We start from the raw sequence: 7,964 nt of genomic DNA on the forward strand, positions 1-7,964 counted from the left end.
CGCCATCTCATCAGTTTTGCCTATGTGTCATGTCCATGTGGCAGTTTTTGGCCTAGGTTGTGAAGCAACCTATATTTCTATCATTCCCAAAATTCCCAAAAAAATCTCATAAATTCTTTGGGGCATATCTTCATCAAATATGTTAAAATCCTTCCTTGCCTAGTTCAAAACTAATTCAACAATATTCATTTTCCTATTCTGTTCACAACAACACTTTATGAAGGAAGTGCTATTTATATATTCTTGATTGCCCTCGGAATTTTTGGGCACTCTTTCCTATCCAAATTATTACTGCATGACAAAATTCAGCTCCATTTTCCTAGCAAATCTTCCTCGGCAAATTTCCAAAGTTTTTGTCCACCTAGAAGCATTGTGAAGGAAGTACCTTTTTTATATCTCTAAATGACATGAAATTTATACAGTTCCTTCATATGCCCAAATTATCAACCTCCTCCAAATTGCAGCTCAGTCAAATTATCTATGTGAGCCCAGGTTCAATTTATATTTTATGGCCAAATTGGCACGTTGCAAAGCAAGTGTTATATAGACCCCTCCTATTACCCTCAAACTTTTCGGATACTCTTCCATACCCAAATCATTGCCACATGATAGTATTCAGCTCAATTTTCCTAGTAAATCTTTCTCGGGAAATTTCCAAAGTTTCTACCTCGAGAGAAGCTTTGTGAAGTAAGTACTAGCTAGGCTTACCCAAATGATCTGAAAATTTACCAGCGCATGACCATACCTAAGTAACTTACCTACACCAATTTTGAGATCATTTCATTCATCCAATCTCTCTAACTAGTTTTCTCAAGTTTCTGTCCATAGAAGAGCATTGTGAAGGAAGTACTTCTTTGGCATGTCCAAATGGTATCAATTTTCTACAATGCTTTTCTATGCCCAAATAACCATCCTCCACAAAATTTCAGCTCACTCCATTCATTATTTTGAGCCCATCTTCAACATTCATATTTTTGTCCAGCGTGGTACTTTGCAAAGCAAGTACCACCTGGGATCCTCCTTTTGAGCTAAAAATTTGTGAAGACATTCTCCTTAGTAGATGATCATCCTCAGCTAAAACTCACGCCCATTGGCCATAGAATTTCCCGTACTGCTAATCAAATAATTGGCTGCTAATTCATGTTTGAGCATCGATCGGTCTCCTCGTGAGAATCTTATGTTGTAATTTTCTTCCTAGCACCAACCTGGGGAGTGCCTAACCCACTATACATGCCTAGGCCACCCAGAACACATGGCAACATTACGGTCACGCGGTGACCACGCGACGGGCATGCGAGTTTACGCGCTCTAGAGTTGGGGCCCTCGGCCACCGCCCAAACCTCGACGTATCGCCACCAAACCATGTATTTATGATTAAATAGGTCCTTATGTAACTAGAAATGATTTTTGGAAAAAATAAATAGCAAACTATGAGGCAGCTGCAATTCAAATTTGACCCGCTTCCAACTGAATCAGCGGAAATTTGTCTTTTTCACGAGAGGTGGATAATTTTTTTTACACCCAACCATTTTGTCAATTGTGCATTAAATATGGCCTAGTATTTTATAAAAATGATTTGGTCCAATTTTGCAACAATTATTTGGTAGTTCCTTCAAAAAAAACCTCCTTTCGGGCACTCGAAAAATGGAAAATGTTTTTTTCATCCAACGAAAATGAAAACTTCCTTAGGCAACATTGTTTGCCATTCCAATATGCACCCTTGTGCACAATATGAGATCATCTGAACAAACCATGCCATGGATGTGGCCATAAGATTGATCATTTGGCTTGAAAGCCATTGATCTCCACACATGATAGCTCATTTCTGAGAACACTTTTTTAAAATAATTGCCGTATTACAAGTTTATTATTTTTCCTAGGAACTTGGCCACATATAATGACACAATACGAAGTTTTCCCAATTTTTTGATTTTTTTAAAAAAATTTATGCCCATTTCAAAATGCGGTCAAAACGGCGGGAATGACCGTTCCTAGCTAGTGGTTGAATCTTGAAGTTTTTTGGTGTTTCTCTGATTAAATAGATACTTATGTACCTAGAAATGATTTTTGGAAAAAATAAAGAGCAAACTACGAGGTAGCTACAGTTCAAATTTGACCCGCTTCCAGCTGAATCGGCGGGAATTTGTCTTTTTCACCAGAGGTGGATCAAAACTTTTTACAGCCAACCATTTTTTCAATTGTGCATTAAATATGGCCTAGTATTTGATAAAAATGATTTGGTCCAATTTTGCAACAATTATTTGGTAGTTCCTTCACAAAAAACCTCCTTTCGGGCACTCGAAAAATGGAAACATGTTTTTTTCGTCCAACGAAAATGAAAACTTCCTTAGGCAACATTGTTTGCCATTCCAATATGCACCCTTGTGCACAATATGAGATCATTTGAACAAACTATGCCATGAATGTGGCTATAAGATTGATGATTTGGCTTGAAAGCCATTGATCTCCACACGTGATAGCTCGTTTCTGAGAACACTTTTTTAAAATAATTGCTGTATTACAAGTTTATTATTTTTACTAGGAACTTGGCCACATATAATGACACAATGCGAAGGTTTCCCAATTTTTTGATTTTTTTAAAATTTTTTATGCCCATTTCAAAATGCGGTCAAAACGGCGGGAATGACCGTTCCTAGCTAGTGGTTGAATCTTGGAAAACTTTTGGTGTTTCTCTGATTAAATAGATACTTATGTACCTAGAAATTATTTTTGTAAAAAATAAATAGCAAACTATGAGGCAGCTGTAGTTCAAATTTGACCCGCTTCCAACTGAATCGACAAATTTTTTTCTTTTTCATGAGAGGTGGATCAAAACTTTTTACACCCAACCATTTTGTCAATTGTGCATTAAATATGTCCTAGTATTTTAGAAAATTTATTTGGTCCAATTTTGCAACAATTATTTGGTAGTTCTTTCACAAAAAAACCTCCTTTCGGGCACTCGGAAAATGAAAAATGGTTTTTTCGTCCAAAGAAAATGAAAACTTCCTTAGGCAACATTGTTTGCCATTCCAATATGCACCCTTGTGCACAATATGAGATCATTTGAACAAACTATGCCACGAATGTGGCCATAAGATTGATCATTTGGCTTGAAAGCCATGAATCTTCAGAGATGATAGCTCATTTTTGAGAACACTTTTTTAAAATAATTGCCGTATTACAATTTGTTATTTTTCTTGGGAACTTGGCCACATATAATGACACAATGCGAAGGTTTCCCAATTTTTTGATTTTTTTGAATTTTTTATGCCCATTTCAAAATGCGGTCAAAACGGCGGGCTTGGCCGTTCCTAGCTAGTGGTTGAATCTTGGAAATTTTTTGGTGTTTCTCTGATTAAATAGATACTTATGTACCTAGAAATGATTTTTGTAAAAAATAAATAGCAAACCATGAGGCAGCTGCAGTTCAAATTTGACCCGCTTCCAACTGAATCGGCGGGAATTTGTCTTTTTCACGAGAGGTGGATCAAAACTTTTTACACCCAACCATTTGATCAATTGTGCATTAAATATGTCCTAGTATTTTAGAAAATTGATTTGGTACAATTTTGCAACAAATATATGATAGGTCCTTCACAAAAAATTTCATTTTGGGCACTCAGAAAATGATTTAAAATAGCTAGAAAGATCAGAAATGCATACAAATTGGTCTTTATCTATAAAATGTGGTCTAGGTCTAGTGAAAATTTATGTGGTGCCATTTTGCAAAATATTTTTGATAGCTGCTTCACAAAATCCCTTTATTTTCAATACTTGAAGACTATTTTAAATCACTGATTTTTCGAACCAATGAAAACTTTTCGCACGGATCGATGACATGGCCCCATCCATCCATCCATCCCACATCCATCCATCTATCTACAGAAAAAAGGAAAAAAATATTGAAAAAGAGGTACCCCACCCGCAGCCCAAACCCTAGCTCAGATCCCCCCGTCTCCTCGCCGCCACCGCCCCCTCCCGATCTAGTCCTCCCTCCCACCGCCGACCTCAACCAAGGACGACGGAGATCCAATCCTCTCCCCGCGCGGAAACCCTTCCTCCTACCCAGCGCCGACCTCGTCGTCCTCCTCACCCACCGCCTACCTCGTCCCTCCGTCCCCTCACCATGTCTCCCTACCCTCCGCCCTCTGCCCCCTGCCTCGATCCCCCAGATCCAATCGACACAACCCCGCTGCCCCAGCACCCCGTACTGTCCACCATGGCCGCCTCCTCCTCCTCCCCGCACCAACCCACCACCCCGTCATGGGGGTGCGTCCGTGGCGGCTACCCTTCCATGCCGTCTCCGTCCGCCCCTGCCGCTCCGCGGTCTCCTCCGAATCCGCATCCTCCCCGCAGCAGGCGCCGACACCGGTTGGCGGCGACGACGCCAACGGGCCCACCGGCGTGCCCGTGCCCTTCTCCCGTGCCCTCCCAGGCGGCGGCGGCAGTTGGGTGAGCGGTGGAGGATGTGCGTCCGGCGCTAAACGAGCACGCTGACATGGTGGCGGAGCTCTTCGGCCGCGTCTCCACGGAGCTCCGCGGCGGGTTCGGCCCCGTCGTCGACTCCTTCGTCGGCTTCTTCCACGCCGTCGACTAGATGGTGCGTCTTTTTTCCCTCACCCCCTGATTCGCTCGCGTGACCCTGGGATTTAGTCCACCGGGAAGTAGAAGCCGCTCCTGCAACCGCCGGCGTCAGTGCGCTCGTTGTCGACTAAATCCAACGGACGCTGTGATTTTTCATCGCCGGCCTCGCCTGGATCTCTCTTGAGAGGCAGCGATGGTCTGGGTATTTATGCTACATAGGACCAACAATTTGATTCTGCTCGATTCCACTGCCTCCTCATTCCTGTGGACTAGTAAATCAATCGAACAACACCACGCTGCATCTAAGAGCAGAAATCTGAATCCGTTCATCATGCACGTTGTTTCTGTCGGTTGCTCGCTGCGCTTCTGTATGTGTGTATATGAGCGTGCTTGTTTCTGAATGTAGGGCCGCTGATGAGCGCGGACCATCGAGATCAAGGCCGCCGAGGTACAAACAACAGAAATCTGAATCCGTTCCTTCAGAAAATTTCATTTGGAACTGCAGAGCCGGCTGATTGACTGACTGAATCTGGTTGTGACACAGACAATTCAGGGCGAGACGATGCTGACCTGGGACGTGACGATGCTGTGGTGGGACATGATGTACACGGAGGAGTTCGTGCCGGCCGATGAGGGCGCCTACACCATTGTGGTGAGCAAGGGTTTACATGATTGGTCTGTGCGGTTGTTCTACTCTGCAATCTTGAGATTGGTTAGATTAATATCGTGACAAAGAGAGACCATATTAGATGTACACAGGGACCGTCCCATGTTCTTGTGGTCTGGTATGCTTTAAGACATTAGGCTGTATGCTTTATAAAGGATTAGGCTGTGGCTTTCGCGTCCCATGCCCTGTTCGATTCTCTGCGCTGTGCTGCTCCTCCGGTGCCATTCGGGGGCCACAACCGCGTGGTGCGTGGCGCCCAGGGGTTGCTAATGCTCGCATTTGGAGGGATTTGCGAGTCGGATGTAGCGGTTCCACTATGCCGTGTTGATTTTAGTTTCGTGGTAGGTTGAGGCTGAGTTGGTTGGGATTGTGCTTCCGTTTAAGTTGCTTCCTAGTTCGTGTTTAGATTAATTTGGTTGGTCTTCCTATGAGAGCAGAGGAGGTGTACTTTTGCCTGCTCGTTTGAATTGATCTGTATCGGGTGCCTCCATTCAATTTTCTTCCCAGTTCATGTTCAGATTTATGTGCTTGTTCATTTTTTTAGAGCAGCAGATGCAGTCATTTTCTTAAAGCCAAAATGTAACAATAAATTGTTTGGTCGGATTGGGAACTACATAGTTTCCTGTACATCATTTCCTGTACTACTTTGCTAATTTAGAGCAGCATATGCGGTCATTTTTTTAGAGCAGCAGATGCGGTCATTTGTGCTGACCTTGCTAACTTATACATCATTTCCTATACTAATGGTTACCTGTTGGTTGAGTAATAAGTATCATAACCTGTGGAATTGATCAAGGTAGTAGGTACATAACCTGTGGTGTGTGCAGCAGCACTTGAATGCATATATTAAATATGTACCCTGGATAGCAGTAGTACTTCAGTACTACTCCAGTAGCATTTGTGCCCTCCAGTACTGCTGTTGTGAAACTGTTGCTGCTGCTGTGAAACTATTTCTGCTGCTGCTACTGTCAAACTACTTTTGTTGTTGTTTTCGTTGTCATATGACTCTAATCTGTGCTGTTGTTGGTGTCAAACTGATGCTATGAACCCAGCAGCTCATATGACTCTATTGTTGTTCTTGACCTGCTGTTGCTGCTGTTGTAGGAGGAGCACGCCTAGGAGAAGAAGGAGCACTCCCAGGAGAAGCTCTGCCTCTACAGCCTCTACAAGCAGGCCACCGTTGGCCCCGTCAACACCGGTATATATACACATCTGTCCATCTTCTTATTACTAGCATCAGTAACAGGTTTGATTTACTGTTGAAGTGCTTTCAAGTTTGGTTTGTGGTGCTGTATAAGCAGAGGGCTGACTGCATAATTTGTTTGGCATGCTGCTGCTTGCCCTGTCCTGCTTAACTCTGAGGAGTGACTCTGTTTAATTGATTGTGTGTACATATATCCTTGGAAAGGACAATCTGATGGGAAAGGAAAATACACAATCCCCATCCTATTGCTCTAACCTGATAGCAGTACAACCAACACCATGTGGTCACTCCTTGTTTCAAACAAAAAATTGCTCTGTATGAATCAACAAGAACTAGGTAGATTGATGATCGTACGTGCTTTGTTGTGTTGGCTGTGAAAATGTCCATCTTAATCCATTTGTAACTAGAAACAAATTACCTTGGTCTTACAATATGCATGTGTGCATTGTCCTTAGTGCCTCTCATTTATTTAGAAGTCAACATGTGTATGTGCACCTTAATGATGGGAATGCAGTGGTAAGTCAATTCAGCTATGAATCTGTGATAAGATTAGAGTATGTTTGGCTGGTAGATATTATATAAAGTGAATGTAGAATGATAGCAAATTACTGATATACCATGTTTGTGACTGATAAACCAGAAGGATTATTTTCTGGTAAATGTGCACAGAACGATTCATTATTTTGATGTTGCTGCTAATAAGAATGGACTCAACCACAACTTTCTACTTATATTTCTTCTTTTGTTTTTTGAAACAGTGGTAAGCCCTGTCTCATCATTTTGAAGGTCTACAAAAGTTCAGGCTGCATGCAGCTAATGCCAGCAGTTCCAGAATGGAAAATATTTGGCACTTGGCAGGCGAAAAGATAGTTTCTCCTGGAGCTAAGAGAGGGCTAATTCCACTTGTTTGGAAGAGAATACGATGAAGCATGGTGGTTATCTATCAATCTGCCTTGTGTTTTGGTTGTACTTTGTACCTAGTTATATTGTATTCTGTAGTAGTTAGCACATTCTGGAGCAGAATCCAGTGAAGTTGTAAAACTGTAATAGTTTTGTTTCATTTGAAATATTTGTCATTTGTGTACTATGAGAAATGTGAGAAATGGAAAGCTGATGAGTTGGACTAACTTATTGATAGAGGCCAAGGCCCAAAACGTAAATAGACCGCAAAAAGGCGGAGGCCCAAAAAAAAGTGGGCTGTAAAATGTTGAGGCCCAAAAAAGAAACGGATTGTAAAAGTCTACGTCTCAGAAAATAAAAAAAGGTCTAATTGTTGGGCTTGACCCATATAGCTGACAGAAATTAACAGAAATAAATATATTAAATGGGCTGAATTAATGTGCTCGGCCCATGTAAAACCCCCAATTGGACCGGGCTGATTTTAACCAACGACCTTTTCAATTCATCGCAATTTTGCCACGTCGGATCCGACATGGCCTAGGGAGAGAGCTAGCGACCAAAACAGAAGGTCATAGGATCAACGACCTTTTGTTAAAGGTCGCTATA

The 7,964-nt window shown here is 42.1% G+C and overlaps 1 long non-coding RNA gene across 1 annotated transcript; it reads left to right on the forward strand.

Moving 5' to 3' along the window:
* The first annotated feature begins 3,947 nt into the window (after positions 1 to 3,947).
* LOC123087198 (uncharacterized) lies at positions 3,948 to 7,585 on the forward strand. The gene is made up of 5 exons (XR_006441269.1): positions 3,948 to 4,603; positions 4,994 to 5,035; positions 5,132 to 5,239; positions 6,359 to 6,452; positions 7,217 to 7,585. It is a non-coding gene; the product is annotated as an uncharacterized lncRNA (long non-coding RNA).
* The last annotated feature ends 379 nt before the right edge of the window (positions 7,586 to 7,964 follow it).

This window comes from Triticum aestivum, chromosome 4A, assembly GCF_018294505.1.
Source record: "Triticum aestivum cultivar Chinese Spring chromosome 4A, IWGSC CS RefSeq v2.1, whole genome shotgun sequence".
Classification (NCBI taxonomy): Eukaryota; Viridiplantae; Streptophyta; class Magnoliopsida; order Poales; family Poaceae; genus Triticum; species Triticum aestivum.